At 36.3% G+C, this 17,858-nt stretch overlaps 1 protein-coding gene across 3 annotated transcripts in view; it reads right to left on the bottom strand.

Annotated features, from left to right (window-relative positions):
- The window catches only part of DCLK1 (doublecortin like kinase 1), a 255,207-nt gene that overhangs the window by 95,573 nt on the left and 141,776 nt on the right, over positions 1–17,858 (bottom strand). The window lies entirely within an intron of this gene.

Genomic DNA, 17,858 nt, shown 5'->3' with positions numbered 1-17,858 from the left:
GTTGAATTACATAGTTGCTATCTGCAAATTTAGTCTACTTTCAGTTATTATTCTGGTGTCAGAAGACATGAAAGGAATGGATTAATGAGGTAGGAGGATATAAGGATCCATGTATGTTTCACTGAGGCAAAATATTTTTTTTCTGGCTATTGATGCAAAGACGATGGAAAAATTTACACAAATGCTCCCAAAACTAATCAGAGACTTCAAGTCAGAAGACACCATCAGCCACAGTTCCTACTCACAGGCACCTCATCAATGATTTAACATGTCAGAGGGGACTGTAGCTTCATTATCTAGTGATACTTTATTTATTCATATTTAATTACTGCATATAATAACAATTCGAAACTGGACTGCATTGCAAAAGATGAGGGAAGGAATGAAGCTTTTATACCGGCTGTACTAACACATCTGCTTCACAGACCTACAGGGATTCACTCAGCCGCAATATATAATAAAAGTGAAAAAACACTTATATTCTACAAATGAGTTACAAATTCTCCACATTAGAACTGGGTGAAATAAACAATGATGTCTTCAAAATTCATGTAGTGGACACAGAGAATTCTATTTATCTTCATTATATGCGGAGAGCGTTTGGGCCAAAATCCCCAATTTAGGTGAACCATGAGGAGGAAAAAAAATGATGGCAGGAGAAAAAAAAAAAGTAACATGACAAATTAGCAGAACCAAACCTCTCCCCCAGTGGGAGGGAGAGGTGAAGGCCAAAGGGTAGATTAATCTTGCTATATCATATGGTCTTGATCTTAAAAATTTCTCTGCGTGTTTAGCAGAAATCACACGCACAATGGGGAGACTTTGAAAAGATCAGGAGCCAGAGCAGATTAAGATGAAATGGGGCCAGATCCAAAAAGCCGTCAACCTCCCACCCTTTCCTGCAGACTCCCATGTGGGCAGGAGATTGTTTCGTGGCTCCAAAGTGCTCGTCTGTGCTGAGCTCGCTGATGAGGGCTCTCTCTCCCCATGTCTCTGACAGAGAAGGAGTTTAGACTTCTCTTTTCACAGCAGTATGAGCCACAGCTGTAGACACAGGTCTCTATAACCCCTCTCACTTTGTGGCCCCAAATTAATGTGCAGAACCTGGCTGATCCAACCACACAAAAAAATGGATTCATGACCAATCAAAATAGAAATAGTATTTTTAAAAAGCAAAAGAAATTAGAAGCTTTGTTAGGTCTGGTTTAAAACTAATTAAAACAAACCAAAAAAAAAAAGGCTCCAGCAGATGATCAGGTTACTGCAGCTTACTGAGTTACTGAGTGTCAGCTGAGTCACAGCAATTATCTGCATATATGCATGGTAAAAGTGAGTTAATGCAACACGGCTTTGCTGAGCCTACAATAGAAGATGAAGTTATGTGCACATGGACAATTGCTACAGCTGAGCTGCTGTGCCATTACTTTTCAAGCTACTGAAATTGCTTGTGTATGCGAACTTTAAAGTCTACCAGCCAAGCAAATAATTTAGAATATAAAAATATTGAATTGAAAAGGTTTTAAAATAATGTATTAATTTAATGAATGACACGACAACAAAAAATGAAGGAGGACCCTAACAAAGTGTAAGTGCTGTTTTAACTACTGATCTTAACATTCGAATGCATCTGTATGGAAAACTGACTAATTTTCTTTCAGAACAGCTATGTGCAAGAGCATATGTCCATTCACATAAATCTAACAGCAGTGTTTTCATTCTCTTTTAAGATAAAAGATAATTTGTTCCCTGATTTATCATCACAAACTGACTTCCCATATTGAATTAGGCAGCTGAAACAATCTCTATCATCCTGCAAATTATTATTAATATGGTAGCATACACACATACACTGACCAATACTTTTTATTTTAATTAATTGTGGGTGAGGATAACATAATCATTTTATGAGAAAGAGTTATAATCCACTAATGACAAACTATTGCAAACATCTGCTCAGAACTTTAGCACAAAATATGCCAAACGCAAACATCAACATAATTCCCAGTTTTCCACCGGCACAAACATTGCATTCTGAAACTTGAGAGAACCCTTGTGTAAATCAGATACTATGCTTCCTGTTTTTCACTATGAATAGCAATTCAACAGACACCTTTATAGCTGTTACTGTATACATCTCCTTCAGTTCCTCCTTTTTTATTCTTTTTTTTTTTTCAGTTTCCTAATTAGATGACTTACATTTGTTTGCTCTTTCAATCTTACCCTATAAATGTCTACCAATCAAGTTATTACTCATTGAACTAGGCACAACTCTTCTTCCCTCTAATTTTTCCCTTCAGCCATATCTCCTTGATGGTTTCCCTCTAATATTTAGATGTGCTTGAATGAAATGCACTGGCTTGTACCTAATGCAATGCATGTGTTTATGGAACACACTGGGCACACACACCATTTTCAAAAGACGGAACAACAGAACAGCCATTTATGAAAGTTCTACTCTTTCTGCTTCCTCTTCACCCCCCACCTCCTCCCAGAGTCCAACTGGAACATCTGGGTGCAACGGATTAAATAATGGACTCCTTGTTTGAAGAAAATTCACAGGAAACATTAAACTGCTCTTAAGACGGGAGAGGTTAGTGCATGTGAGCAAGGACAGGAGAAAGTCAAGGAGTCAAATGCAGAACTGTGATTCTTGGGGACAGAAATTTAAATGTATTATTTGGATGTGTGAAGATCTACCACTGATTCCAGAGTCTTGGTGAAGCTTGTAGCAGCTGTCACAGCAGCGTGGTATTCCTCTGCACCTTCTATACTGGAGGGAAAAGGCAGAAACAAAGTATCACCTAAGCAAGTAGTGATGAACCTGCAAAGAAATTCTCCATTTTCATGGGAGAATTTCTGCAAGGCTTTGGTGGATGGACTGTAGTCCAAAGAGTACTATAAAGAATTGGCCTGATCTGTTATCTTCATCTATCTCTGCACAACTTGCCACATGTTAACATATTTCAAGAGGCTGTATGCTACATTTTCTTTTGCTAAATTACACCATGGAAAGAATGAAGGAGCTAACAAAATCTGGAGAAGTTACACAAGAGATGTGCATTGTTCTTCCAGTTCAGCTTGATGAGGAAGCTTTTTAGATCAATAGAACTTCACAGCCACCCTTGGTTTAATACAACACATTTCTTTTTATTACCATGGTAAATGAGCAATTAATTTCATTTTAATCTGAAGGTTAGTTTAAATAATGGAAAGTTCTACAGCATTAATTTTAGATGTTAGGATTGGTTTGTTGGTTTGTTAGGTTTTTTTAAATCTGCATAGATCCAGCCCCCAAAGTTAACTACAGATCTTCTATATTTGGACACAATTGTATCCAACAAAAGATTTATACATACGTAGGTATCTAAATATTTTATGGCTCCCCTAGCAATTTGAAATGGAAAATGAATCTCTATGGAAGCAATAGAATTTGAGCATAGCAGCGTGCTGCTGATCTCCACAAGATTAATTTTACATCTCAGGCATAAGCTATTTTTTCTTTATGTACGTAGGGGGTGGGAAAATATGTGGTGATTTTACTGTATTGGTACTACAGAAGTGGAGAACACCTACATAAAGCAAAAGCCTTATGCTTCACTTATCTGGATTTATTCTACAATCTACTAAGCAACAAAGGAGGCAAGGGACATTCTTACCTGTTTTCCCCTTTTTCATCTTACACAGAAAGAATGTATAAACAACTGGTTTAAGCTGTTATCAGATACAGGACCTAGATTCACATTAAGATACTCACCTCAGAAACTATCAGCTACATGACATGAAGTAAGAAAGATCACATCGCACACGGTATTGAGAACCCCTGTACTCACACTAGTAAAGCTTGACCTTCCCTAAACTGGGTAATTTTTCTGCAAGTCTACCTGATCAAAAACCTGGTCATTTTGCACAAACCTTAATAAACCTTATTAAAACAAACCTGTATGAAAAACAGAGCTATGTATTTCATCCTCAAATTCTGGGAAGCAATGCAGAGAGGCTGCAGCAGAAGATTCTTTTAGCATATGCATCAGTAAAGAAAATTTATTCTCAAAGCATGCTATAAAAACAAACCAAGAAGCAATCCGGTCCTACGAAATTTTTTTTCCATCTTTTTTACAAAACTGTTTCACTCATATCTTTGGAATTTCCATAACTTTCTACCTGTACATCATACTGAGTACCTGAAAGAAACTTGACTGAATTGGTTTAGCAGATAGACTTCTTTTAATACTATATCTTATATCTCAGGTTTTATGGTTTCTGTAATTAAATGACCTCGATATATTTTCAGTTTAAATATATGGTATAGAGGGCTAAATGTTTTAAAAGACAAAACAAGGGAAAACAGATTTTTTACAGTTTATTTCACTGTTCAGATATTTTTAATCTCTTTTTTTTTTTTTTTTTTAACAGCAGATGTTTAATATGCACACTTCAGTGCACATTCTCAGCTTGTACATCTTGATTTTAATTGAGTTACCATGAAGGGACTATGACAATATATACTAGCTGATGATGTTCCTCTTGAATTGTATTTGGCTGCACACAAACCTTCTAACAAGAGTTCCCATTTTCCACATATTTTCTTAAATAAATCATACATATTTCTGTAAAGATATTTTAGGTTTTTTTAATTATGTGGTTTTACTCTGAACAGGCCAGGAAAAATGAAATTTGAAAATACATCTTAATTAAGGGGTATGAGTGAATGCCTAAATATCTACCTTTGTCAAGTAGTCCAATCTTGTAATCAAGTTTCTGCTTTTTTTGACAGTGAGTTTGCTTCTATGACAAGCAGTACCACCAGCATAAGTAGGAAATCCTGGTGGTCACTACAAACACATAAGACCTCCAGAGTCAAAGCACAAAAGATAACAAAGGCCCAATCTAATTTAAGAGTTGGAGGACAAACCCAAACCAAACCAAACCAAAAAACAACCCAAAACCAACACTGAAAGACCTTGAGATAACAGCGTTTCTCCCATCAAGATAAATACATATTTCCATAATTCCATTTTCACATTTCCAACAAATTAGTTTTCATCAGTAAGAAGAAAGGAGCACAGGATATTTTTGTTTCAAAGATCAGTAATATCTTAAAATCAAGTGGATTAAGAAATGGCATTCCTGAGAAATTTCCAGGACACAGAAGCTTTTTTGAAGACACAGTAACATTTCTGAAGAGCATCCTTTACTGCACTGCTCAGCTAGAAACAAAAATATTGTCTGCCAGCATCTTATCACATCTTGAGGCTTATTCTATCACCTCTCTCCCCTCTTCCCTAGGAGTAGGTGGGGGTTTTGTTTGTTTTTGTGATGATACACTGAAGCACTGAGAGAGTAGGAAGAGAAACTGAGAGAGGAAAATACAGGACTTAACGGTGAAGATGTTACTGTGGAAGGTGTGATAAACAGTGCAGAATCTGAAAAGGGTCAAAGAGAAGAAGGGTGCAGCAGAGGCTTTGTGATCCTGCCAGGAATGGACAATTAGGAAGTCCTGAGAAACCACATCTGATGAGCTGGAAACAACACAAGCAACACTGGGGCTGCAGCTGGAGAATGAAGAAATGACCCCAAATAGAGAATTTGAGAAGACCATGAGGGGAAGACCACCAGTGCCAGCTGTAAGACCAGTGGTGTCCTGGTAAAGGAGTCATCGCAGTTTAAGAGAGATACCAGTCTTTTACATTTCCCAGTAAATTTAAGAAGACTGGAAACATTAAGCTTTCTCCTGCTGTTATTATTATAGGATTTTTTGACTTCTTTTGGTGTCTGAATCCACTGGGTTACCGCAGGTATTTGCTGAAGTCTACTGCCAGCACAGAAAATACAGTCTCCTTTCATCATGGAGCTAATTTTCATTGCTTCAAATGCATGCCATGTTGCAATATGGGAAGTTCAGTAGAGGGCCAGATTTAATTTACTTTTTCAGTCTGAAATTTCTATTGGCTTAAAAACAAATGCCAGGATTGCCCAGATTTAATAACTGCATGGATCTAACTTACCTTCTAATTTCTAAGCCTTTCAAAGGCTTTTAGCTCAATGTAGCCTGTTTTGAAAACGACCTTTTCTTGAATAGTTCAAACATTAAGCTACCTAAAATTTCTTTTCCTTCCATAAAGTCATACAGGATGAAATATTTTTATAAAACAGGTATTTTTAAAATTTATGTTTACCAAAACCATCTCATACTCCTGGATCTTGATAACATATAGAAAATTTTTGAACATTTTCATAAAATTCTTTGACATAAAAGACACCCAGTAAATTTTATTGATTCTTTTAAATTTTGTTTTAATAATTTATATGTTCAGACATCTCTGAGCACCTGACTTTTGTGAGGACTTAAACCCTCAGGCTAGTAATTGCATGAGAAGTCCTAGACAGCACAGGTGCATTGTTCTCCAAACACCATGCTTAACAGGTACGTCAATGTATAACATACAATGGTTTTCTTGCTGTTGTAATTAGTAGCAGTATTTAAGATAAATTTTTAAAATAAAATAGCAATTTTAAAATTTTGTACTTCTGCTGAAGTGCATGTCAAGAAATGCACAAAGAAACACTACATTATTCCATTCTGTGACTCATATTTAGCACATTGCCACATCTAAAAGGTAAGATATTTGGTGCCAAGAACTTCTGTTTCTTCACAACTCCCGTGTATAATGTCGTCTACACCAACCACACCACGAGTCCTCCCTTCTGCTGTAAAACACATTACTGAGCTTACATTAAGTGGAACATTACAGTTCACTTGAACACAGTTCACTGATAGTTGAAGTTGCTTGATACCTCCCATTATAAAATGTTGTTTACCAGTTGCTTATAAAACTTCCTGAAGACTTTAACTATGGCTTGAAATTTTCCATGTTTACTGTCTGTCGTCAGACCAGTTTACTCAACTTGTAAATCCTCAATCGATTCCCAAAAGGTAGACATGGTTAGGGGAAAGTTTATTATTTGTCAGGTTAAAGAAACCAGAGGAATCAGGACTGGAACAGACCCAAAACCATTTGATTCCATAAAACCTCTTACTGATCAAATTTAGTTTTTCTGTGATTTACACAGCTACACAGAAAAGCAAAGGTCTGGACAAAATACAAACCTCTAGACATGTTTTCATGTGATTAAAAGACTTCTTTAGAGGTCTTCAAACCTTACAGAGATATTTTCTGAATATCCTGCCTGCATCATGGAGGACCCACCTCCACAGCTTCTGCCCACTGATTGCATGGTTAGGTGTGCCATGTTGTACAACCACCACTGAGCGTCTCCCGCTTGGAATTATCAGGGGAGAAGCAGGACTTTCTCCCCAAATTCTCGATATCCACAGGCTACTGCTATTCCAGACACGGAAATGAGAGCTGGAGACACTGTTTTGTACTCCCAGCGTTATCCTGTAAGGGATGGAAGAGAAAGGAGGAAACAGCCTCACTGAAGCACTGAGGAAGCCAAATAATGATGAAGTAAAACATAGTTTGATAGGCAAGCGTAACTTGTGAATTCCCTAATGTTTATGAGCCTGATTTGCATAATATTTGCATGGTATTATTACATAGTGCTTTGGATTTTGAGAGGTTTTTCTCTTCTTCCTTTTTTTTTTTTTAAGTTGAAGCATTTATTTGGATTTTTACATGTATTTATATAAAAGAAATGTTTAAAACCAGTAAAATCTTAGCAAATAAAAAACAGTAAAGAAATAAATTACTTCAGGTCTTAAAACCAAACCAAACCAAACCAAAACCCAAAACCAAACTCCCCGAAAAAACTTCTGAAAAGGGGAAGTGAAAATCAATACATCATTAAAGGAATAAAACCGCTAAGGAACGGAATCTGTATACTGACCATTAAAGTTTTGTTCCCATCTGTGTATGCACACACACATACACTCTCCAGAAGGTATTTTTAGTTCTTTATCCATATAGTGTATCTGCTCTTATTACAGTCCATTTTGGCTATTTCCACACACCACTTCTATTTCTGCCCTTCTCTGTCACAGACCCCACATAACCACTTAGCTGGTTACAACATGAGGGTAGAGGAAAACAAGTTCACTGACTGATTTAGTTGGAGATACTTTGAAGGTAAAGAAGACAGGCTAAAAAGTATTAGCTTGAAATTTCTTGAGCATCAAGCTCTAACAGCTTCTCACTATCATTTCTGCACAGTATGAATCATGCCCTGTCCTGTGATGAAGTGAGCCAGCAAAGATGGGACACTTTCCCTGAGTGAGGAGTTATATTCTAAGGTGACACAGCTTGAACACTGTGCATAAAGCACACCAGTAATTTGATAATCTCTTGGCATTTTACAGCTCAAGTATCTAACAACCCAGATAAAATATGCAAATGATGGAAAAATAAACGACATTTTTCAGATGTATCAACGAACAGTTATTCAAATCAAATTCTACTAACACCCAAGTCAACTGGCTCCAGACAAATATGTTTCTATTTTGCCCCTGTTTATCTGTGAAGTTATGGTTTCTAGCTAACCTATGCACTGTTTTATACCCACAAGGATCAGATATTTAAGTCTGAGATTTTAATTAGTGCTCTGTGGCTTTGAAATACCCAGGAGATACATATTACTGTTTCATTTTGTTTCTTTTTTCCTTCTTCATTACTGGGTTTGCAGATCACAGGCAACTTTAAAGAAAATGAGGCCAACATCAACTACAGTAGCAATGGTGGAAGTCACATATTCTGCCTAGTTAGGCACTTCTAATACACACAATACGTGCATCTAACCACTTTCCAAGTGGGAGGCCTGACAGCAATGCTACTTCTCACGATAATGCACAGCAAGTGTATGCTGCAGTAGCAAGAATACACTCAAACTTTTAAAAATCATGTGCTGTTCAGAAGAATGGCAGGTGCTCTTAAGGGACTTCTAGGTCATTTAAAGGAGAATTATGTTCTAATCTCATTCAGAAAAAAATCACTCTATGATTGTAAGGTAAGCATGTTTAGAAGTTTTCCCTGTTATCTGTTGAGAAGAAAAACTGCTCATCTGAAAACTGTCATAACTAACATGCTTAAATAATTTTATTCATCACAGACATCCTTTATCAAATTATGTCCACAAGTGACTTACTTTGTAAACTTGATAAGCAAGTAACTTACTTTGTAAACTTGATAAGCAGGAAACCTATTGCAGAAACTTGGTCTCTTAGGAAAGCAGGAATGTTCACACCCTTCCAATTCAACTATTCTATTGTTTCTTGAACAACTTTATGTACTACTGCAAAGTGAGATTCACTGTTCCATTCAAATATATAAAGACTATATGAAGAGCTAACGTCAAAACATGGATACAGCTATTGCATTTTACTATACATCACAGAAAGCTGGTCTCTTGCCATACATTTGAGAGCCTGGAGAAGGTGCGTCCCACATCCCCCTTATATGTTCTGATGATAAAGAAAAAAACCCACAGTTACGTCAATATTCTGGGACAGCAACAAAAACTGTACAAGTGGTCTTCAGTATACAGTACTGATAATTTGAAACATGAGTTATAAGAATGCAAGCATTTTTTGAAATCTTCCAGATAACTGTTTTTCTGGAAGAAATAAGGCCCTATGCAGGCAAAGCCCTCCCCAAAATGCAAAAACTCTCAAAGCTAACAAAACGCCTGTAGTTTAATGGAGACTATTTATGTGCTTTAAAAAGGAAACCTCACATTTGACTGCAGCAATATCATTTGAACAAGTAACTATCTAGGGAGTTTCCATCTCAGAAACAGAGTTGCCTACAAGCTGGTAAATAGCCCCTGTACCCATATACTCCAGTTACTTACATTTACACAATTTAAAGAAGTCCTATTGCACCTCTGTACTACAAGCAATTCCTGCTATATATAGCTGTATCTCCAACAACAAGTGCCTGTCATTTATAGAGTTCAAAATGCCTAATAAGCACCTGGATCAAATTCAGAGTTGGAAATAACATCATAAAAGTAAGAAGAGGAAATACTCAATATCCTACCTCACTAAAGATGAAAGCTTGCACACAATGCAATGCAAATTATATTATAGCTCCACGCAATAAAAATCCAAGGAATGCAAAATCTCATAACAAAGCTATTCATTAGATTCACCTCTAACATAACACAGAAATACACAGTATCAAGAAACCTCTTATTTTAGCTAGAAAACTATAGCATCACTTCTGGAATGGGAGTTAACCGCTTTGACCTCAGCTGGAACCAAACTTTGGGTCTGAGAAGTCTATGCTTAACAGAGGACCCAGGAAACGGATCAAGATGAAAAAAAAGCATGTTCTCCACAATCCTTGGGGCACTTGAGATGACTGAAAACGTTTTAGCAGTGCTGGAGTACAGAGACACAGTTAACTGGTAAGACTCTCAGCACCAGACCTCATGAATAACCATGGTTCTTGTGGAAAGAGTCTGCTGATACATCAACTCCTCACTTTATGAAAGTTTCAACCCCGACATGAACTGACAAAGGCTTTGCTCCTTCCAAAGCTATTTCATTCTTCAGACCAGTTATGAAATATAAGTGCAATGCAGCAAGAATTCTATGTCTTTTAGTAAGGTCACATGTGCCAAAAAAGTTCTGAAATTTAAATGCAAACTACATCTTTCAACCTCCTGACCAGACTCTAGAAACTCTAGGCATAAATGGGGAGATTAAGAGTAAGGTATGTATTTAAACACCATAAGGTAGAAAAGGAATTATAGAACACTATTTGTACTAGGTTTAGACTCTTTATTTTAGTTTTTCAATGCTTAAGCACAACTTAACCACAACTTTCTTCAAATCACCTATAACAGATTTTTGGACTATCTGTACAACACTAGCTTGTAAGGAAATCCCTCTTTGCAATATTTATGTCTCGGTGAGTTGTAAGAACAGTTAAATAACTAGTGTAGTGACATTCTTGTTGGACAAGATGTGATTACATAATGTGAAACATGGTCATTCTTAAGTAATTTACAATTTACACTTTTCTAGTGTTGGCAGGGTTTTTTTTTTTTTTGCAATAGAAATGACTTAAAATTGGATATAGGCTCACAAAGGCCTGCTAACAAAGCAGTCCCATTCACAGAGAAGCAAATACAGGGCTAGATCATGAAACTAGATACAATTTTAATAACTTAGAGAAAAATGTTTATTTAACATAGCATGAGGGAAATTGTTTAATCGGTTTTAAAAGTAAAAGTAACCCTCAATTCTGTTTGTCACTTAAGATGCTATCACTAAAAAAAAAGGCATTGTACTAACTGAAGATCACTGTTTACTTAATGTATGTGAAATGACTAAGTTGAAGTCCACTGATAGTAAGGAGACAGATACCTATAAATACAAAATTGAAAGCACTGGCATGATTAAGGAGCTATGCCTACTGCATCTTGGTTTATGGATGGCTTCACCCTCCTGGGGCTAGATTGTAATTTCCAAAGTTTAAGGTTCCTTCACTCTTGAAGGGTATTTATGAATGCAAAACAGGTTCCCAGACTGAGATTCACCTGGATGACAAAGTGACATGGGATGTGACCATGCCAGTCAATGTGGACAGCACAAGTGAGCAAGAGCACCTTGTTCCATTACCTGGCATTTAGGACACTAACTTAAAAGAATGGCATTTAAGGTTTAACGTCTATGTATTTTTGTTTATAAATGATGGTGTTTACAGACAATACAAGGAAGGAGGGAGCTGAATGGAATTGCTGCTTCTCCCTGGTATATGTCCTTACTTCCTAGACTGTAGACACATGTTCCTTCTTGCTTCCTACCTCTTCAGTTTCATGGCTCTCGCATTCCTACATGCAAAATATCAAGACACTTGTTTTGGAGGTGGAAGATGTGGACCAGTGCCAGTAAGAATCAGACTATTTTAGCCTACCAGAAGTCATTGGTTTTGGTAGTACAGCTCAATTAATGTGTAGGGTTTTAGGATAATTATGGAGTTGCCCATAACAAGAATAGCAGGTACCTTGGAACCCTGTAAAAAATGAGCTATTCTGCACTACCTTGCTACATACCTACAATACTCACCATGAAACTACCGGCACATTTACTTTGCATTTCTTGCAGGTTTTCCTCTCATCTTGTCCTTTACCAAACATCATCTATACATACACTTAAAACAGTGTCATATCACGGGAGGTGTGTGTGTGCATGTGTGTGGAAGCTGTAGGCTCTTTTCACACCATTCCTCTGTTTTCACTATGAAAAGCTGTATCCAGACCCAGTCCAACTGACCAATCACCAATCACACACTGCCTTAAAGAATGCAATTATTCCAAATTCAGACCTGTGTAACTGGTCTGAATTTGGTTTTGGTTGGCAGGAACATGTAAGTAGTGCAGATTGCCTGTAATGGGTAGGAAAAAGAGATGAAACTTTCAAAAAATAGAAAAAAATAGAGAAGGAATTATAACAACCATATTTTTGTTCCATTTAAACACAATCTGTTATGTAAGTGTCCACTGCAGTAGGTTTCGTTTTAAAGAAAGTTAAACAGGCACACACTGGGTCTTTTGCAGCAGATAAAGTTATTTAACATACCTCAAGGAATTCAGAATATTAAGACTGATTTTTTTTTTCTAGTTAGTGTTTCAAATCTGCCTGTAATAAGAGTATTGAAAGTTAGTAGGCAGCAATTTTCAAATAAGAAAACCATAAAGTGATGTTGTCTGAAGAAATAAAGTCACCTGGTACTCTAATGGCTATTTAAAATAACAACATTACTTGGCATGCCCTTAACAAAAAGGATACCTACAGTGTCAAATATTAATGATTTTGAGTATTTTTATCAAATTTTCATACATGCAAGAAAAAATATTGAGCTGTGACATAAGAGAAATATCAAATCAACCAGAGTCTAAGGAGTCTACAAACGGATACAGGGAAAAAGGCAAAACTGGAGACTCAGACAAGCCTACTACAATACAGATCTCATTAACAGTATATTTTTACAGATAAAATCCTCATGCATGAAACAATTAAATACAACACTCTCACTAAAGCAAAACATTTTTATATGCCGACATCAAATCAACATTGACGCCTGAACATACATGCCTTTCATACTGAGCTGTGCTGCAATGTGGGCAACAAAACCTGCCTGCCACCCATAGGCACAAGCAGTTACCAGCCCACCCATATATTTGCCTCTTCTACCTTCACAATGCTACCACTGCCCTCAGCTAAGGCAGACTTACTGCAGCATTACTGTACCTATTAACAGAAAATCCAGAAATTAGCTTCCTAAGTTAAAAAATACCAAGGACTGCAGGACTGTCTCTAATTTAAAAATCCCTAGGCAGCTTTTGCCTCTAATATTAATGGGTACTCCTTCAGCACTATTTGGTTCAGGCAATTAAATTTTGCTATAATTATTTAGATAAACTAAAGTAAACAAGCTGAGTCATCCTGGCAATAGGCTAACAGTGGGATATCTGGAAAACGTGGCTTTACTAAGAACATCTGCTAACATCACAACACTTACTGAGGTGTGTAAAGTCCCAATGACTTTTTTTTTTCTTCTGAGAAAGTTTCAATAATTGCAGATTGAAAATGCATGTTAGACTAGAAATAGCCCATGAAACCATCTTTCATTCTGTATATCACAGCATACTTCAGAGATTGTTCAGATGAGTGGTTTGAAGTTTACAGATTAGTTTGTTCATAAGGCTGATGTCCTATCTGAAAACTCAAAGAGCCTATTTTATTGAGTATGGGAAATCAGATCAGTAAATAAATGGCAGACAAGCTTTACTAATATCAGTTTCTTTTGCCTTACAGGAAGGTGCATAGCATTAAATTCTGTTACTAGCTTAATAGTGCATACAAACTTATTTTTTCCTCCGCAGTGACAGGTCTTACTTGCACAAAATGATGCATTTTGCAACTGACTTCTGCGTTCTTCTCTGGGACAGTCATTTGCATTTCTCCAAAGACTCTGATTAGACATGGTGCTTTTCTCTCATTACATATTTCATTTTCCCTGAATACAGAAGCCAAAATATTGAAATAGTATATCTGTCATTACTACACTGTATCATTACCTCAGTTCACGGTGGTTTATTAGGTTTTTTTTCAGACTCCTCATCTGGCTAAAACCTTTATCTAGTTTAATTTTTTACAAGGTCAAAATCAGCATAATTTTGGAAAATGTGACTATATGAACATTTTCATGTCTATGTTTTGGTGCAGACTTCTTTACTGAGCAATTCTTTTTAGGCTTTCCATTTCCTGTCAGTTGACTTTGGATCCTTACCAATATATTTTGGACAGATGCAAACCTAAGAGAGCTTTTGGGTTAGTTTTTCATTGAAATTCCAAACCTTCTCCAATGTTCAAGTCCACAAATTCTTAGGTCCAACAGACTTCACTGACTAATTCTCTTGATTCTTCAGTGTTCTCTCTTAATATAAAAAAACCCTTAACTGAAAGACAGGTTTGGTTTTCATTAATCTTCTATTGAACATAAATGAAATCAACATACAATTACAACTTCTAATGCTCTAAGAGAGCTTTCTATAATGTCATTATTATTAACAGCACTAAATTTAAGTGGAATAAATGTTCCCAGTTAGCATTAGCAGCATTTTGTCTCTAATTTGCATCTAGGAAGTTTAAAGCTTTTCATAGTATGTTAGTATTTGTCCCACTGGTAAAAACTATGCAGCTGTCTGTCTGCATCCAGTCTGAGCTGTGATCCCAGTAGACTTGCAGCAGAATCTCAGGAGAACAGTCCTCCCCAAAGTGATTTTAAAAAAATCAATCCTGTTTTATTTGCATAGGGTTGTCCTTATTATTAAATGCTTATGTATGGATTTAAAAATTCTATTTTTAATGACAATTTCAAGCAATGTATTTGATCCTGAAGTTAGGCTCCCTGGTGTGTATTTTCCCATGGTTTCCCAATTATTTTTTTTTAAGCAGAAAACAATATATCCTATCTTCTAGCCCTGCAGTATAGCAACTGCTATGCAAACATCAATCTATTCCATTTTCTCAAGTCGCCCATTCTGTAGACGTTAATATGTGCTTGCAAAACAGAAGAAGCATGTAAAGTTCAAGATAGAAATACTTTTTTATAAAGCTTTATCAAATATGTTCTACTGCAAGATTTTCTTCTTCCTAAACACGGTGTCTTCATCAGAAACTGCCTTGCTTTGTTAAGTTGCCTTCCCATTTTTACTAGACAATCTTAGCAGTTTTAAGCAGCTGTGAAAAAAATTATCCTTCCTATTCCAGAGTAACAGGAAAAACTAAGCAATTTAAATTTCTTCATCTAACCACCCTCCAGTCTGTTAGGATAATTAACAATCTTCCAAAAACTTTCCTTGACCCAGGTCCGTCAGAGGGCTTAAAAGAATGAGATCTCAGGCTACCTTTCTTCTTGTTTCAATAAATTTTAAGACCCTAGAAGATATTCTTCCAGAAGAAAACAAAACAAGTGTTACAATTCCTTTAGAACAAAATTTTAAAAAAGCTCTGACTGAAGAATAAAAGAATCCAAATCAGAGCTCCGTGACCTACCACCTACGGGTGTTCAGTTCCATGGCAACATGAGACTTCCTAACGATTACTCAGGCTTAGATTACTTTATGCATAATATTAGCATCCAGTCTTCCTGCAGGCAGCTATGCCACGAAAAAAGTTTATTTGAAGGTGACTGTTCACAGAAGCAACCTGAGCTGTCAGGTAACACTTTTGAGTTTTTCATTGGCAGCATTGGCAGATTTCTGTAGGTTGCATTTTGAAAATAACAGCATTGAGCAACTATTGCAACATGTATTGTGAGCCATAAGTTTTGCAGTGCAGACCAATGCAGCCATTACACATAGGTCTTATACTGTCTGTACTTGCAGGACAGTAAAACCCTTTATACTTATCTGTGCCTGTATACACAGCATCTCACTAAATATGTACGAGTATATAAATATGAATACCTATCACTGATGTACTCAGTTTCTGATTTTACCAAATTGAAATATAATCCAGGCTGGTTTTGATTCTCTCTTAGCTGCTGTACTTTTGTGTTTCAAAAGATTTCTTTAAAAAAAGGCCTTTAATGAATATTAAGGATGAATACATTTTCCTCATATGCCTTCAGAAAGTTTCTAAAAGCTAATGAACTCTGGATTTTGAATAATTATTCTCTTTTCAAAAGATTTTGCCAGTATAAGAGAATCTGTAGACAGCTCTGGCATTAAAAATGTGTGCACATACTTACTCAAGACATGACACAATTCCAAGTATAGTGCCTGTATCCCGTATGAGAAGTAGAAAATTACAATGGTCCATTTAACAAGTCAGTCCAATTTTACTGATGATGAGTAGAGTCTAATCTCAATACAAAGTCTCTCTGATGCAACCATGCTATCCAACAAGCAGGCAGGTCTCCAGGGCACATCCTAACACAGTTTAGCAGATGGCACAGTCCATTCAGGTACGCAAACTGAATAATGAAGCACTGATGTTACAAGAACTATTCCTCTCAAAGCTCTCACAACCTTTGAATAACTGGAGAACATGGGACTATGTTGCTCACCCAAAGGATCTCCTGTAATAGGACTACAGTTTCCCGCATTGGAAAGGATCTGCAAACTGTGAAAAATACAAATACAAATAGGCTCGTGAGGTGGTTTGATTACCAACACTGTACACTCCACTTTACCAAGCTAATTAACAAGACAAAGAAAAGTACAAAGATAAACATATAGGAAAGGCAATTTCTAAACATCTCTGATGTTAAACTCCCCTACACTTGTCATCAAACTACTTAACAGACTCAGTGAGGGGGTTTATAATATACAGCTACTATCTGCTGCTTCCACCATCACTAGAACTGGAAAAGTGAAAAACAGTTTCTCCTAAAAAGCACTCTAAGGAAGATGATATTTTGGAAACTGCCATCTTCTGAGGATACAGACTGAATGTACAAGCTCAAAACTCAACCTGAGGTCTAGAATGAAGTATACAAACTGTGGACTATACTCAAAGGCTGTAAAATAAAGCAAATTCAATAAAAGAAGAGATATGACACAGTCCAGAACTCAAGTGTTAAGATCTAGTCTGTCAGGTCTACCACATTTCTCTGTTAATTCCTCAGAACTGAAATTTTGTTTATAAAACTGGTCATAAAAATTGGAATTGCACTCAGCATTTGGATATGCAACCGAGATGTTCATTGTTTGGGAAACTAGCTTAAAATGTGTTGTAAGAAAAATCTTTTCTCCTGAACCAATCTGATTAATCTAAATATTCTCCTGGCAAGATTCAATTCAAGAAATTACAACACAAAAATAAAATTAAAGAGCAAAAATATGGAGCTATACAAAACCGATACACACATTCTGTCTGTTATTATTAACACTACTTGTTATGAGTAAAACCTCCTGTACATTAAGATAATAATACTGATAATGTTTAATAGCAATTTTTCTTTAAAACAAGCTGAAGTTTTATAGAATAAATTCCCAATAAAAATGCAATTTAATTAATACACACATATTATTGAGAAAAGCTTGATGGTTTGGAACTGAAAGTTTTTGGTATTTTTATATCACAAATCAGCTCTAACACAGAAAAATGTTGAAGGAATACGCACACTCAAAACTCCATATGCAAATGAAGTAGGAATTTCCAGTAGTTCTAATTTATTGGATGGTGTTTCAATCATGCTATTTTTAATAGACATCAGAAAGCAAATACTGCAGAAAACATATTGAAGAACATTTGGTTCAATGAGCAGAGTAAATTAGCATCAACTGCAGCCTTACTGTTTGGCTAGTTTAAATGAGAGCGTTTTAAGTGATCACGATTCTTCCTGGTTATACATACAGGCAACTTTTTCACAGCAACATTGATG

Source organism: Athene noctua, chromosome 1 (assembly GCF_965140245.1).
Source record: "Athene noctua chromosome 1, bAthNoc1.hap1.1, whole genome shotgun sequence".
NCBI classification, from domain to species: Eukaryota; Metazoa; Chordata; class Aves; order Strigiformes; family Strigidae; genus Athene; species Athene noctua.
Note: the sequence above shows the minus strand (reverse complement) of the source record. Positions and strands in the feature narration are given on the sequence as shown.